Source organism: Scylla paramamosain, chromosome 4 (genome assembly GCF_035594125.1).
Source record: "Scylla paramamosain isolate STU-SP2022 chromosome 4, ASM3559412v1, whole genome shotgun sequence".
In the NCBI taxonomy this organism is placed as follows: domain Eukaryota; kingdom Metazoa; phylum Arthropoda; class Malacostraca; order Decapoda; family Portunidae; genus Scylla; species Scylla paramamosain.
This window is the reverse complement of record NC_087154.1, coordinates 15030174-15048558: the sequence shown is the minus strand read 5'-3', so window position 1 is coordinate 15048558 and position 18385 is coordinate 15030174. Positions and strand designations below refer to the sequence as shown.

At 41.3% G+C, this 18385-nt stretch overlaps 1 protein-coding gene across 4 annotated transcripts in view; it reads right to left on the bottom strand.

Moving 5' to 3' along the window:
- LOC135099776 (clathrin interactor 1-like) overlaps window positions 1–18385 on the bottom strand; it is a 173493-nt gene that overhangs the window by 138390 nt on the left and 16718 nt on the right. The window lies entirely within an intron of this gene.

The window sequence follows — 18385 nt, the reverse complement described above, 5'->3', positions numbered from 1 at the left end:
TGCGATTCTTTTTCACTGGTTGGATTGGCTTGGCCATTGTGGTACTTCCTTGCCTGTAGAAGGTGAAACAGGCTGGTAATCTATTGTGTAATTCACCACAGGAGGCCAGAAGGAGAAGGACCCTGAGGAGGTGATTGTGACCCCGCACCAGCCTATGTAGGAGGTAGACTAAGGGGGGCAGAGCTGAGATACAGGCAGCCGAGAAGAGGGGCAGAACCTGGTGTTGTGACTGTCTGTGGAAAGAGTGCAAGAGACCAGAAGGACCTTGTGACCCAGAATTGGGCCCCAAACTAAATTAGGTAGTTGGTGACTTAGAGAAGCTCACAGAGATAAAGGCAGTTTTGACAGGAGCAGGATTTATGATCGTAACACTTTATATATATATATATATATATATATATATATATATATATATATATATATATATATATATATATATATATATATATATATATATATTGTTACGATCAATTTCCAGCTAGTTGGGACAACTGTCGCAACTGGACTAGCTTCCCTGAGCCACCTCCTACATGGACTTAGTGCAAGGTTCAAATACTGGTGTACAGGGCCCATGTGACTCATACTCCCTTTTAACAACTAGTCATAACACCAGGTCACACTAATGAGGTCACCAGTCTGTTTAACCCACCCACAGACAAGGAAATAATGCAAAAACTACAACCAACTCCACAAGTTGGGTAAGAATCACCACTCACATCTAGAAAGAAACAATTATAACGAGCAACTACACATGTTATGGTCAAGGTATAAAGCCCCACTGAACTACCACCCTCGTATTGAATCCTCCCATTGTCCAACTGCATATTTTAACCTCTAGTCAAATAGTATTATTTACAGCCTCCTTGTTGGCAGGCTTTGGCAGGGCCTGAAGAGGGAGTAAAATTCACTACTCAGCTATTCACTTTAGTCCTCTGTAGGTCAAGCACCCTCCAGGAGCCTGACACAGTAGCATTTAACAAAACATGTACACTAACAAGTGACACGACTACAGACGAGCACCCACAAACAAATAGGAGGGTAATTCACATCTCACTGTAACAAAGCTCAGCTTACACACACACTCAGCTGAGGAGTCACATCCCTGGATATGGAATGCATCATAATCAACTACACTCCCTGGCAGACTACTACAGAGACTCCTATGGTACTGAGATAGGCCAGGGTGTATGGCTGGTAATTATTTACTTATCCCCTTAAAGCAACTTGCACATCTAGCTGTAATCCCTTCCCAGTCTCCTCCAAACAAAACTATCTGCCTTCAAACCATATGTCTGTCTAGTGTGGTGGCTGAACTATGACTGGCAGGCATGGGAATGCAAGACAAGCGCACTACCAAGGGGGTGGGTGCAGGAGAGGAGGGGGGTGACATACATACATACACACTCCAGCCCTGCCTGCCACTTCTCTCTCAGCACAGGCTAACATGAACAAAATACTTTACTCCAGAAAATTTCTAGTGACTAAGCTATGGGGGCTGGGTGGATATGGATTACTTTATCTTCAAGGGCAATTCTTCTGCTAAGTGCTGAGTGAGTTTCAAATTGAATGAACAATTAGAAATAGGGTAAATGAATTGGTGAAAGAGAGTCTCTGTGTGCAGGGATTCTTCATCAACTGAGGCAAGCACCATCAACTGGGGCAAGTATCTCATCTAAACTAAAACAGTGGTGGCAACAGATGGGCAAGACACTTTCACTTTCATCCACATCGACACAAGGGTGACAGTAACATCAAATCCAATACAGTGGGTGAATAGCAAAAATCAATCTAGAATAAAGTGGTGGACAGAAGTACTGTGCGATTGAAGACACATGAACTCTCAACTCTCTCATATATCAAGTACACACTGAGACATGAATGTCACACCCCATCGCAGGTAAGTTGCAAGGCGTTCTTACCACACTCAAATCCTGAGTCACCATACACCCACATGCTCTCTCTCTCTCTCTCTCTCTCTCTCTCTCTCTCTCTCTCTCTCTCTCTCTCTCTCTCTCTCTCTCTCTCTCTCCTGGCCACTCCCATGTGCTCCTCTCCTTGCCACTCCCACCTCTCCTCTCCACACCTAACTCATCCCTGTGGCCACACCTGTCTGCCACCACACCCTCTTGCCACCTGCTCCTACTGAAACCACTGCTACTCCTCATATCACCTTCATACACGAATCTCATCACCTTCCTAATTTTTCTGGTGCTGGCACAGAGACGGTTCATCAGTTTATTCAGAGAATTGAGCAGAAATGCACCTGACATTCAGCCACATCTGATAAGGAACAAATATCTATTTTAAAATCATATATCTATCACACACCTTCGAGTCTCACTGGCCTGTTAGTGAAATCAGACAAATTTGCTTCTCTCACTATCTTTGAATAATTCACCACTCACCTCAGAAATCATTTCCAGGGTCATTCCTAGCTTGGAGCCACCAATTCTCTTCTCAAACTCTCCAAATCTATCTCACAGCATGTCCGCTCACACACTAATCCTTACCAGGCAGAAAACACTGCTTCCTCTCTGAGCTCAGAATTGATCACTCAGCTCCAAGACTCAGTGGTTTGCTAATGACTCACTGTTAACAGATGGGTTAAAAAGGCTCATAGCTTATATCTTGTTCACTACCTTCCTTGGTGCTCCCAATTTCCAGGTCACAAGTGACACTGAATTCCACAAATCAGATTATATATATGATGTCTGCAAAGTCATTTCTGATAAGCAACCTATACCTACTTCTGACCCTGTCCAGGTACTCAGTGCCTCTTCACCTAACTCATTCACCTCTCCTCATCACCCACATTCCCATTCTTCTTCTCCTTCTCTTGGACATTGCATTAGACACACATTCCCTTCATCTCGATATCAGTACACTTGATCAAAATCAAGATCAAGAAATGTCACCTGTAACCACTGCAAGCTGCCTGGTTATGTTCTCGTGCAGTGAAGGATTGTTCTTGATAGTTCAGGAAGACACTCATTCAATCCTGAAGCATTCTGTTTCCTCCACAAAAGGATAGGTCATTTCTTGCAAGACTGCAACCATTATCATGCACAGTCTCAGACTCAACAAACATCGTCAGGAAACTCTTTGCGACTTTCTCTGACCAATCCATCATAACATCATCATCCATCCTCAAATCTTCACCTTATGTACCTAAACATCATACAAAACACAAGGTATGCTTCACTCATCCTCCTAATTCAGCACTTTCTTTAAGTAACATTAGATATGCAGGATTATTCAATGGCATTACCACAGATGTCATGTGTCACTATCATACAAAGCTTTCTGTGACACAGGTGCTGAGGTTAACATTATCAAGACGGATATATTTAAGAGACTTCCTCTTCTCAGAATCACATCACTACATTACTTTCTGATATAAATCTCAATGGTATATCTGGGAAAATTATCTTATCTCACAGGAAAGTACTCTCATCACTGTCTTTATCACCCCAGGAACCAGACATATGTGATTATTTCTATATTGTATCAAATATATCTTTCATTGCTGATCTTCTCATAGGCTTCAACACCATGTGCAATTATGACATCAGTCTTTTCCCTGCCATCATCTGATACTTCCACTCTAGCTGGTGCAGTAACATCTGTTGCAACTCTTCCTTCTACAAGCGATCAGATGTTATCCACACGGAATTCTTGTGTTACATCATCTAGTTTGCCTTTCTCACAGACCACAGTGTAATTCCTTGTAAACACATTTTGCCAGCACATCTGATAACACTATCTGAATGTGCTTTTATATGTTGTAAATGCTAAGGTTAAGTCTGCAGTATCAGGCACTGATATCCTCTGTTATGCATAACAATCTCCATGCAAAAGTGTTGAGTTAGAATCCATTCTTACCACAATCGATGATAATGGATGCTGAGAAATCGGGCTGAAAAATGTCACATCTACACCTGTCAAGCTCAAAGCAGGTGTGCTACTCGGAGAACCCTTGCCTTACCATGAGAAAGTTGTAATCTTGGATGATTTACATTTTCTTTATCAATAATGTATCTGCATCTGACAGCCATGTCTTCTCTCCCACCTATCACAGATGATCACATATCTGTACTTGATTTCCCAGAATCTCAACAAGAATTACTCACTCTCTTAAATTCTAACTCTAAATTCTGACTTTAAAAAATTCTAGATCTCAAAACCTTAGTAGAACAGATCATCCATGTCAATCAATTGAAGCGTGTGAACAAAGGATATGATGATGAGTAAGCACATGACATACCATTAAGTTCTAATTCAACAGACATTCCAAGCTACTCAAGCTTAACCACACACACACACACCTTCTTACAGACAAACTTCATTGCCATTCTAAGGTTTGATCATCCAGTTTCAATATTCTGTATATATGTGTATATTTCTCTTACTTGTATGTGTTGTACATGTATCATATTATATTATATCCATGTTATTGTTAGGGTTATCATTCTGTACTCTCTCTGATGTCATGTATTATCTGTAAATTGCTCACATCTTAATGCTCTCTTTATTGTTATGTTAAAATGCATTTTTTGTGGGAAAAGGCAACTGTATTAGTCTTAACAATTATATATATATATATATATATATATATATATATATATATATATATATATATATATATATATATATATATACACTTATCCCCCAGCTATAGCGGGTTTTGCTAACGCGGTTTAAAGCTATCACGGGAACAATAAAAGACACATTAAATGGGCTAACGCGAATCCTAGTGGAGCTATCGCGGCCCATGAGTCGTTATATGTCCAGGATGTTCACGTGACAGCTACGTCATATTTCTTGGCCAGATTCGCTTGCTAATTGGCTGAATTTGACTGACATATTAGGCCGTGATTGGCTTGCACACTCCCGCTTCCTTATCCAGCCACTCTCCCGCTCCCCCATCCCTCTAGTCCCTCCCGCCACAGTTGACTGAGTGGCACGTGCCGTGGTGAATCTCAAGGTCACGCGTGTGTATCTCGGGACAATGGCCTCTACTCCCCCTCCTGGCCACCCAGGGAGATCGCTACCACCCAACCCGACCCAGCGAAAGGCAACAGCGGCGCCTGGGAAAGAAATCAAGAAGAGGAAGAACCTTACATATGCTGTGAAATATGAGATAGTGAAATTGATCGAGAGTGGACAAAGTAAAAGTTCAGTGGGCGCTAAGTTCGGCATCAACGAGTCTACAGTGAGAGGTATTTACCTTAAGAAGGACCACATTAAGGCACATATGAACCTCACTAGTGATAGTGCTGGACATAATGCTGTGCGAAGCTCAAATCATGTCCTCCTCAAGACTGAGCAGCTCCTCAGCAAGTACTTTGACCGCATGGCAAAGAGAAATTTGCCTGTAGACACGAAGGAGGCCATGGATACAGCAAAGGAAATTTATAAAGGAGTGGCTACAAAGTGGGGCATTCAGCAACCACCAGTATTTTTCGCATCGAAAGGTTGGTTTGACCGATTCACGGCTCGACGCAAAATTAAAAAGATAAAGATTTCGGGAGAAGCTGTTAGTGCAGACTTGGATTCAGCCAGGCAGTACCCAGAGCAACTTCGTCATGTAATTGAGGAGGGACAATACACCCCAGATCAAATTTTCAACATGGACGAGACTAATTTCTACTGGAAAACAATGCCACGCCGCACATTTATCTCTGCTAGATCAGCTCGTGTACGTGGACAAAAGGCAATTAAGGAGCGCTTCACCTTACTACTGGCTATGAATGCCTCAGGAAATTGCAGACTCAAGCCCACAATTGTTCACCGTGCCAAACGTCCCAGGGCCTACAAGGGTGAAAATATTAACAAATTAAACGTGCACTGGCTTAGTTCTGCAAAGGGATATGTGTCAGCCAAGCTTGGCCTTGACTGGCTTAAGGATTGTTTCATTCCTGACGTGGAGGACTACTGCAAGAAAAACAACATCCGCTTCAACATTCTCCTTATTTTGGATAATGCACCTGGCCACTCAACACTCCTTGCAGACGTGCATCCCAATGTTCGGGTGGAGTTTTTGCCTCCTAATACCACATCGCTGATACAACCTCTTGATCAGGAGGTCATTTCAGTGGTCAAAGCTACCTTTTCTCGCCGACAGTTTCGAATGAAGCGAGCAGCCACTGAAGATGCTACTGTTCTCCAGAGACTGATTGAAAGTGAAAGTGAAAAAGAGGAGGAAGACCTAGTGGGAGAGTGTAATGAATCTGAGCGCCGTGTGCTACAATATTGGAAAGGTTTCAGTGTTAAGGCTGCTGTTGATTTAGTAGTGTCGTGCTGGAATGATGTAACACCTGCCACAATTAACCATGCCTGGCGTAATCTGCTCGAGGGCATGCCAGAGGACAGAAAAGTTACGGTACCAGGCGCGCCACAAACAGTGGAGACGGAGGTGGAGGCGGCTGTGTTGGAGGCTCGTCACATTCCTGGCTCTGGTTTTGCCGAGACTACTGACAACGACATCAGGGAAATGTTATGACCCGACACGCCTAATGCACAGGAAATGCTGTATGAGGACACCTTATGTGACGAAGCCAGTCCTGATGAAAATGAGGAGACGACTGGTGTTGAGAAGAAAGGACTGCCAATTAGTGAAATCAAGAAGCTGCTGGAATATAGCCTCCAAATTCGTCATATCTTGGAGTAGGACACTCTTACTAATAATGAGGGCAAGATTGCAGCTATAGCACAGGCTTTATTCCCTTATGAAGAGATGTACCGCACCCACATAAACAATCTCAAGCAACGTAAAATCTCGGATTATCTGCAGCAAAAGCAACCTCCCCAGCCTGCTGACACCCCTCAGTCCTCCTCTACAAGTGATGTCTTTGAAGAAGACAGTGATGAGGAATTTCATGGCTTCATGGATGATCTAACTCATCAGAGGGGTGGCGGAAGCCAGTAGCCACCACCAATGCCTCGGAACCCCCTCCCCTCCCCCACCACAAGCCAAACAGTCAACACACGAAGGTAAATGTCTTGTTATGTTTCGTTTTGTTGTCTGTTTTTATGCATTTTTTGTATGTATCTACTTCAAGGTACCAAAATGTGAATGGTATCTATAAATCATGGTGAGATGAGGGAAAAAAAAAGGTGCCAATATGTTGAATTGTGTTGCTACTCTGGCGGGCCACGAACAATTTTTTTTTTCCTATGTATTCTTAACAATGGCTATCGCGTTTTTAGCTATCATGGCGATGTTAAGGGACCAATTTCTCGCGATAGCTGGGGGTTGAGTGTATATATATATATATATATATATATATATATATATATATATATATATATATATATATATATATCCCACATGTGCCCATGGCCAGCCAGTCTATTCTATCTTTAATCTTTCTCCTCCTTCTCTACCTCCCAAGGTAACTCACACCTACTTCCAGTCCTTAGGGAAAACACCTTCCTTTGCTCTGAGTCTTCCTCCCTGGTCACTAGCTAAAATAACGACCTCTTCCATTGGCTGCTTCACCCCATTTCCTGGAATCTCACTGGTCATTGATCCCAGAAGTTGTATTCATGATCCACCTTGCTCACATAAATATAGCCCGCATCAATAGCTACAGTCAGTTCCCATCTGAGTCTCAGTCAGTCAGTCCCAGTCGCAGTCACTCGGTCTCAGTCAGTTCCCACCCGAGAGAGTCTTCCAAGAAAGTAAGTCTTGAGAGACACTGCTCAGTCATCATCAGTTCACGAGCAACAGTTCATATCACTTCAGAGAGAGAACAATCTTCACATCTGTAATCATCCATGTCTCGTCTCATATTACGTGTGTACATTCTCTACATTATTAAATCAAGAACTCTCATCAATCGTGTCAATTACTCACACACATCAACAATATCAACTTACTACCCATGACCTCCACACTACCAACAATACCAAGCTCACCAGCCAGCCCTCCACACTACGAACACACCAAGCTTCTTATCTGATCCATTGGTGGCAATCATCATCAAATGAGGCAAGCATCATCAACTGGAGCAAGAATCTCATCTAAACTAAAACGGTGGTGGCAACGGGTGGCCAAGACACTTTCACTTTCATCCACATTGAAACAAAGATGACAGTAACATCAAATCCAATACAGTGGGTGGACAGCGAAAATCAACCTAGAATACAAATAAGCCAAATATCAGATAACCCAAATGCCCTTATCAACCTCCTCTGCCAGTCTGCCCAGCTCCACTCCATCCCCAATCACACCAGGAGGAGGCAGTAGACACCTGCCGAAATGATAATTACTCCCAGTGAGGTCTAAAGCACTGTTCAGGGGGTGCTGTGAACTTATCATTAAACCCAGCTGTGACCTCACTGAACGTTTCCCTTTGTGTCTCACAACACAAGGGGGCAGTCACAGCCTGCCCTCTAAAGACAACTCTCTTCCTCCACACAAAACTACAAGCACCTAATAACACACACACCCTTCACTCAAAAATTTTAAAATCATGGCGACTCCTACACCAGCCTCGGAGTCCCCATCTGGGGAGGGGACCATAAATGTCCCCAGGTCGGACTGCCTTTCTGTCGACGACCCTAAGTGTCTTGACACCCCCCTCAACTTTTTCTTCATTAACTTCTGCAACATTCGTAGTCTAAGATCTAATTTTCAATCTGTAGAACACCACCTCTCCTCTTCTAAACCTCATCTTCTTTTCTACAATGAAACTCAGGTGTCTGAGGCAACTGACAGTAGCCCCTTTTCTGTTCCCTCCTACTTTCTCTATCCTCATTTTCGATCCAAAGCTGGATGCTGCGTTTATGTGCGCAATGACTTAACCTGCTTTCTTGCCCACGCTCTTGAATCTTCCGAGTTTTCCACCATCTGGCTACGACTACAGAGTCATTCTCATACTAAATTTATCTGTGCTGTATACCTCTCTCCTAACTCCTCTGATTATAAGAAATTCTTTGACTACTTAACTTCCAAAGTGGAGCACATTCTGACCCTCTTCCCTTTTGCAGAGATCTCCATTCTTGGAGACTTCAATGTTCACCACCAGCTTTGGCTTTCCTCTCCCTTCACTGACCATCCTGGTGAACTAGCCTACAACTTTGCTATCCTCCATGACCTAGAGCAATTGGTGCAACACCCTACTCGTATTCCTGACCGTCTTGGAGATACGTCCAACATTCTTGACCTTTTCCTGACCTCTAATCCTTCTGCTTATGCTGTCACCCTTTCTTCTCCGTTGGGCTCCTCCGATCACAGTCTCATATCTTTATCTTGTCCTATCACTCCAATCCCTCCTCAGGATCCCCCTAAGCGAAGGTGCCTCTGGCGTTTTGCCTCTGCTAGTTGGGGAGACCTGAGGAGGTATTTTGCTGATTTTCCTTGGAATGACTACTGCTTCCGTGTCAGAGACCCGTCTTTGTGTGCTGAGCTCATAACAGAGGTGAAAGTGTCTGGCATGGAGGTGTACATTCCTCACTCTTTTTCTCGTCCTAAACCTTCTAAACCTTGGTTTAACACAGCTTGTTCTCGTGCTATACATGATAGAGAGGTGGCCCACAAAAGGTACTTAAGCCTTCCATCACCAGAATCTCATGCACTTTATATTTCTGCCCGGAACCATGCCAAGTCTGTTCTCCAACTAGCCAAAAACTCCTTCATTAACAGAAAATGTCAAAACCTTTCAAGATCTAACTCCCCTCGTGATTTCTGGCATCTAGCCAAAAAACATCTCCAATAACTTTGCTTCTTCTTTCCCTCCTCTACTTCAGCCAGATGGCACCACTGCTATCACATCTATTTCTAAAGCTGAACTCTTCGCTCAAACCTTTGCTAAAAACTCTACCTTGGACGATTCTGGGCTTGTTCCTCCCTCTCCTCCACCCTCTGACTACTTCATGCTACCTATTAAAATTCTTCGCAATGATTTTTTCCATGCCCTTGCTGGCCTAAACCCTCGGAAGGCTTATGGACCTGATGGGGTCCCTCCTATTGTTCTCCGAAACTGTGCCTCCGTGCTTGCACCTTGCCTAGTCAAACTCTTTCAGCTCTGTCTGTCAACATCTACCTTTCCTTCTTGCTGGAAGTTTGCCTACATTCAACCTGTTCCTAAAAAGGGTGACCGCTCTAATCCCTCAAACTACCGTCCTATTGCTTTAATTTCCTGCTTATCTAAAGTTTTTGAATCTATCCTCAACAGGAAGATTCTTAAACATCTATCACTTCACAACCTTCTATCTGATCGCCAGTATGGGTTCCGTCAAGGCCGCCCTACTGGTGATCTTCTAGCTTTCCTTACTGAGTCTTGGTCATCCTCTTTTAGAGATTTTGGTGAAACTTTTGCTGTTGCCTTGGACATATCAAAAGCCTTTGATAGAGTCTGGCACAAAGCTTTGATTTCCAAACTACCCTCTTACAGTTTCTATCCTTCTCTCTGTAACTTCATCTCAAGTTTCCTTTCTGACCGTTCTATTGCTGCTGTGGTAGACGGTCACTGTTCTTCTCCTAAATCTATTAACAGTGGTGTTCCTCAGGGTTCTGTCCTGTCACCCACTCTCTTCTTATTATTCATTAATGATCTTCTAAACCAAACTTCTTGTCCTATCCACTCCTACGCTGATGATACCACCCTGCACTTTTCCACGTCTTTTCATAGACGTCCAACCTTTCAGGAGGTAAACATATCACGCAGGGAAGCCACAGAACGCCTGACTTCTGATCTTTCTAAAATTTCTGATTGGGGCAGAGCAAACTTGGTATTGTTCAATGCCTCAAAAACTCAATTCCTCCATCTATCAACTCGACACAACCTTCCAGACAACTATCCCCTCTTCTTCAATGACACTCAACTGTCCCCCTCTTCTACACTGAACATCCTCGGTCTGTCCTTTACTTATAATCTGAACTGGAAACTTCACATCTCATCTCTAGCTAAAACAGCTTCTATGAAGTTAGGTGTACTGAGACATCTCCGCCAGTTTTTCTCACCCCCTCAGCTGCTAACTCTGTACAAGGGCCTTATCCGTCCATGTATGGAGTATGCTTCACATGTCTGGGGGGGGGTTTCACTCATACTGCTCTTCTAGACAGGGTGGAATCAAAAGCTTTTCGTCTCATCAACTCCTCTCCTCTAACTGACTGTCTTCAGCCTCTCTCTCACCGCCGCAATGTTGCATCTCTAGCTGTCTTCTACCGCTATTTTCATGCTTACTGCTCTTTTGATCTTGCTAACTGCATGCCTCCCCTCCTTCCACGGCCTCGCTGCACAAGACTTTCTTCTTTCTCTCACCCCTATTCTGTCGACCTCTCTAATGCAAGAGTTAACCAGTATTCTCAATCATTCATCCCTTTCTCTGGTAAACTCTGGAACTTCCTGCCTGCTTCTGTATTTCCACCTTCCTATGTCTTGAATTCCTTCAAGAGGGAGGTTTCAAGACACTTATCCACCAATTTTTGACCACTGCTTTGACCCTTTTATGGGACTGGCATTTTAGTGGGCATTTTTTTTTATTAGATTTTTGTTGCCCTTGGCCAGTATCCTTCCTACATAAAAAAAAAAAAAAAAAAAACACCAGAGCCTCCAGCCAACATCTTTGACTCAGACTCTGAGTCACAAGCAAAAGTACACTAGTAGTACAGTGCATAATGTTATGTTAGCTCTTATGAGACCAGTGTGTTGTGTACAGTTAAGTGAGCTCTTAAGTAAAAAGCAAGTGTGTAGATGTGTAATGTTAAATGAAATCTTAAGTGATCAGTTAGTATGTTGTATACAGTGTGCAATAACAAAATATGCTGTAAATTACAATAAATGTACATATTTATGTACATAGAAACTGCCCAAAAACATATACTGTTGGATAAACTAAACTTCTGGATATACCACTGGCCACCTAACCCCATATAGTTCAGTTTATGGAGTTTTTACTGTACTATATATATATATATATATATATATATATATATATATATATATATATATATATATATATATATATATATATATATATATATAATTCTAATCCCTCAAACTACCATCCTATTGCTTTAATTTTAAGCCTATCTAAAGTTTTTGAATCTGTCCTCAACAGGAAGATTCTTAAACATCTATCACTTCACAACCTTCTATCTGATCGCCAGTATGGGTTCCGTCAAGGCCGCTCTACTGGTGATCTTCTGGCTTTCCTTACCGAGTCTTGGTCATCCTCTTTTAGAGATTTTGGTAAAACTTTTGCTGTTGCCTTGGACATATCAAAAGCTTTTGATAGAGTCTGGCACAAAGCTTTGATTTCCAAACTACCCTCCTACGGCTTCTATCCTTCTCTCTGTAACTTCATCTCAAATTTCCTTTCTGACCGTTCTATTGCTGCTGTGGTAGACGGTCACTGTTCTTCTCCTAAATCTTTTAACAGTGGTGTTCCTCTGGGTTCTGTCCTGTCACCCTCTCTCTTCTTATTATTATTCATTAATGATCTTCTAAACCAAACTTCTTGTCCTATCCACTCCTACGCTGATGATACCACCCTGCACTTTTCCACATCTTTTCATAGACGTCCAACCCTTCAGGAGGTAAACATTTCTCACAGGGAAGCCACAGAATGCTTGACTTCTGATCTTCCTAAAATTTCTGATCGGGGCAGAGCAAACCTGGTATTGTTCAATGCCTCAAAAACTCAATTCCTCCATCTATCAACTCGACACAACCTTCCAGACAACTATCCCCTCTTCTTCAATGACACTCAACTGTCCCCCCTCTTCTACACTGAACATCCTCGGTCTGTCCTTTACTTATAATCTGAACTGGAAACTTCACATCTCATCTCTGGCTAAAACAGCTTCTATGAAGTTAGGCGTTCTGAGACGTCTCTGCCAGTTTTTCTGACCCCCCCCCAGCTGCTAAATCTGTACAGGGGCCTTATCCGTCCATGTATGGAGTATGCTTCACATGTCAGGGGGGGGTTCCACTCATACTGTTCTTCTAGACAGGGTGGAATCAAAAGCTTTTCGTCTCATCAACTCCTCTCCTCTAACTGACTGTCTTCAGCCTCTCTCTCATCGCCGCAGTGTTGCATCTCTAGCTGTCTTCTACCGCTATTTTCATGCTCACTGCTCTTCTGATCTTGCTAACTGCATGCCTCCCCTCCTCCCACGGCCTTGCTGCACAAGACTTTCTTCTTTCTCTCACCCCTATTCTGTCCACCTCTCTAATGCAAGAGTTAACCAGTATTCTCAATCATTCATCCCTTTCTATGGTAAACTCTGGAACTCCCTGCCTGATTCTGTATTTCCACCTCCCTATGACTTGAATTCCTTCAAGAGGGAGGTTTCAAGACATTTATCCTTCAATTTTTTACTACACTTTGGATCTTTTTTCTGGGACTGGCATTTCAGTGGGGTTTTTTTTTTTTTTATCAAATTTTTGTTGTCCCTGGTCAGTGTCCCTCCTACATGAGAAAAAAAATAAATAAAATAAAAAAAAATAAATAAATAAAAAAATAAAAAAAATAAAAAATAAAAATTTATATATATATATATATATATATATATATATATATATATATATATATATATATATATATATATATATATATATATATATATATACCACATTTGCCAGCATATTAGATGTGCCTCTGCATAAGAAACACCACTATTTTATAAGGATGTTTTGTAGAAAAAATTTTATTGTTTCATCATAAAGTTACAGAAAAAAATTGTAGTGTGTGTGTGTGTGTGTGTGTGTGTAAGAAGAAGGCCACTGAATGAAGGCATCAATAATTTTTTATAAAAAGAAAGGCCCACTTATGCCAGTTCCCATAGAAATATCAGATAGAATATATATATATATATAAAAAAAAAAAGTGGGTAAGTATCTTGCAACCTCCCTCTTCAAAGAGTTTAAGTCATAGGAAGGAAGAAATACAGAAGCAGGCAGGGAGTTCTAGACTTTACCAGAGAAAGGGATGAATGATTGAGAATGCTGGTTAACTCTTTCATTTGAGAGGTGGACAGAATAGGAATGAGAAAAAGAAGAAAGTCTTGCACAGCCAGGTTGCAGGAGGAGAGGCGACTGCAGTCAGCAAGATCAGAAGAGCAGTTGGCATGAAAATAGCAGTAGCAGATACCAAGACATGCAATATTCCTGTGATGAGAAAGAGACTGAAGGCAGTCAGTTAGAGGAGAGGAGTTATGACGAAAAGCTTTTAATTCCACCCTCTTTAATATGGTGGTGTGAGTGGAAACCACCCCATATATGTGAAGCATACTCCACACATGGATGGATAAGGCCCCTTTACAGAGTTAGCAGCTGAGGAGATGACAATAACTGGTGGAGATGACTCAGAACACCTAACATCACAGCTGTTTTAGCTAGAGATGAAATGTGAAGTTTCCAGTTTAGATTATAAGTAAAGAACAGACCAAAAATGCTCAGTGTAGAAGAGGGGGACAGGTGAGTGTCACTGAAGAAGAGGGGATAGCCGTCTGTAAGGTTGTGTTGAGTTGATAGATGAAGGAATTGAGTTTTTGAGGCATTGAACAATACCAAGTTTGCTCTGCCTCAATCAGAAATTTTAGAAAGATCAGAAGTCAGGCGTTCTGTGGCTTCCCTGCATGAACTGTTTACTTCCTGAAGGGTGGTATCATCAGCACAGGAGTGGATAGGACAAGAAGTTTGATTTAGTAGATCAATGATGAATAATAGGAAGAGAGTGGGTGACAGGACAGAACCCTGAGGAACACCACAGTTAATAGATTTAGTAGAAGAACAGTGACTGTCTACCACAGCAGCAACAGAACAGTCAGAAAGAAAACCCGAGATGAAGTTACAGAGAGAAGGATAGAAGCCATAGAAGGGTAGTTTGGAAATCAAAGCTTGGTGCCAGACCAAGCATTTGATATGTTTAAGGCAACAACTTCTGTTATAGTAATAATATACACTTGTAGCATGGAGTACCTATAATGGAGTGTGATTTCTTGTTATGTGATACTTATTACATGTCAGTGAACAGACATAATGTTAACATACCATACAACTGCACTGAAAACCTCGACAATATTGCAAGCTTTCCCATTTCCACAGCAGTGAGTCTCCCCTCACATGTCACTCCCAATCAGCTCCTCCTCCCTCCCTCTGACAGAGGGGCTTCCATTCACATCATAATATAACTTTGTGAAGCAATTACATTAAAATGAAGAGGACTACGAAACATTTATTTTGGAGATAGGTGCATTATCTACATCCGACAAAAAAGAATATATTTAGCATTTTTCTTACTACTGCACCACGGGATGAACTTGTCACAGCTCCACCACAGTTTACAAGTTAAGGCCTAATGCAGGGATGGGCTGTGACAAGCCAGAGAGAAGTCCATAATGCAGAGTACAGTAACACTAATGTTATGGGAATGAGCTCACAGCCACTACTACCATACACAGTGATGCTAACTTAATGAGGAAAAAGACAGGCTGTAACCACCACTGCTGCTGCCACCACCACCATATAGTGCTGCAAGTTTAGTGAGGAGAAGGGCAAGCTGTAGCCACCACCACCACCACCATATAAAGTAATGCAAGTTTAGAGAGATGGACAGGTTGCAGCTGCCACCATCCACAGTGATATCAACAGTGAGTGTTCATCAGGTGTGTGTGTGTAAACAATGGCTGAGCATGGTTTTTAATGATTGTTGCTGTACTGTACCAGTTTTTATTCATTCTTCTTTTGATAATTTATGAACTCCTATCTATTCAATACCTAGAATTTGAATGTTATTGTTGGACTGGAAATATTGAAGTTTAATTTTTTGAAGGGCTTGTCTCAGCCAGGTCAGAACCATGGTCATTTTCTGACAATTTTCATTAACCCATCTTTTACCATAAGTCCAAGATGTGTACAGTGGAACCTTGATTCTAGAACTTAATTAGTTTCTGAATGCCGTTCAAAATCTGAAATGTTTGAAAACTGAAACTATTTTCGGCATAGGAATCAATGTAAAATGGATTAATCCATTCCCAAACACCAGTCTACCCTGTCTTAGTGGCTTATGACAGACACTCCCACAGCCAAGATGGCTGCTTTACAACATCTCCAGCTCACAAATTATTTATCCAGAAAGGATGTACTGAATGAACTTAGTGGCACAGAACTCATCAGAAAATACTGTTTAGACCATGTAGGCATTTTCTTTGTCACCGATCTAGTGAGGGAAGCCTTACAGAAAGACACAGAAAAGAGCAACTCACCACAAAAATGAAGGTGATGAAACACCTAGACATCTTGCTGGTGGGAAAAGCTACTGAAAAAATGCAGTTGTGTAGCAGTGATAGCACTGGGGATCACTGAGAGAGCCAGAAGAGGCTCGAGATAACTCCTGGACACTGAAAACTGTTTGTTTACATCAAAGCTTTTCAATGGGATCACATTTACCTTATTTCAAAGATTGAATTACTGTCTTACACTCTGTATCTCTCCTCCAAATATATAAAAATGAAGTAAATATTTATAAAAACTATAAATTAGTAATAAACAGCAGCTTTTGCTATGTCATTTAATATTTGAAATCAAGTAATTTTGTTCAAAAACAGAATTATGGTACCACAACTGAAGCAATAATGAGTTCAAAATTTTGTTAGAAAACCGATTTGTTAAAAAAGGGTATCATTCAGTAACCAAGGTTCCACTGTATATGCAACAACATAATACAAAAAATTTTTCCTATGAAATGTCATAGGCAATATGTACCAGTCATAACCTCATTCAATATGGGTTTCTATGAAGGAAACAAAGGCCTCTAATAAAGTGGTGTATGTGGTTGGATGGCATGTGCATTCAGCCTAATTCTCACAACCCTCATTCCTACTCCATTTCGATTCCCATTATACCTTATTTCATAATGATGCAATGACTATGATGTTGATTATATATTTTGAATTTGATGTACATGATGATATATATGCTGTAAATTGAAAATAAAAAAACACAATAGAAAGCAGCAGGGAGTGTCTATCAACTAACTCTCATGGCAACAGGTTAGTTTTTTATTTTGGTTTTCATTTTTTGCCAGAGTTGCAAGGTGACAGTGACCTAGAAATGTCTGACAATGATGAGCTGTTCAGTTAGACTGACAAGGAGGAGAATGACTGTAAGTTGCCCTGATCACCACTGACTGAACCATTAGTTACAAACACAACAGATGAATGTTCACTGATGATATCGTCTCACATCACGTACATATATTTCAATACATCCCATTTTCATATCTCCTCAGCTGATGTTCACACACTCATATTATTTGAGTGCAGTCTTCATTACTGAATGCAAATGATAAACAATAGTTTTGTAATGTGTGTAAGCAGGCCAAGCTCACTGCTGTATATCATAAGAGAATTGCACAGTTGCCAAACACACAGGCAGAAGTTAGTCACTAAACTGGCATCACTGTGGATGACAGGAGACAGCAGATAATCACGGAAATCTTTCCTTTTCTCTTTTATATAACTTTTTATATGAAATCTGAAAGCACCCTTATATTCAGGAGCATTTCAAATCTGAGATGACATATTAAATTCTAAACATAACTTCATAATGGCTGGACATAAGAATTATCAGTAAAGGGGTGTAGCCTATAAACTGTAACATTTTATACCTTAACTTACGAGTATACTCACCATAAATACTTCTTTTTTACCATATTGAAGTTGAAAACTTTGAACAAACACTGCTTTATCCATGGATGTAAACAAAATTTGCTTAACTTGTGTAATTGTTGAGCTGAGTGGAGAAATACATATATATATATTTCTCAAAGGAGGCTGAGTTTCACTCAGACTCTTCAGACCAGTGGGAATCAGGGTTGCTAATCTTCTAACACAGTAGTCTCACTGAGATTCTTACTTTGAACATTGTGTAATTATATTGATCATTCAAATATAACTCATGTGGTTGTCTATTTTTTTTCCAGATATATCAACACAAGTACAGCTGTTTCCATAGTATTACAATGACAGATGCAGGAGCTGATATGGCCTTGCTCATGAGTTGCACCATGACCCAATCTAAAGGTGCTGTCACGCTAACACATTTTCGTCAAATTTTCCATCAACTTTCTGAAAATCGACATTTTCTGGAGCGCATAGCCATTTGTCTGCACTTTCATTGGGAGTAAACAAACATGGCTCTTGGCACTCTCTCTCTCTCTCTCTCTGTACGTGCCACACACAAAAACACACAGTGGAGACAGGCGCACTGCTGTACGAGGAGCCAAGCTGTGGAACGCGCTCCCACCTCACCTAACCCAGGCACCCTCTCTTAACACTTTTAAGGCTAGAATTGAGAAATTTCTGCTAACAGATAATGTTTAAGCCAGACTGAGGATTTTATCGTCATCTTTTCAAGAAAATTTTACTCGC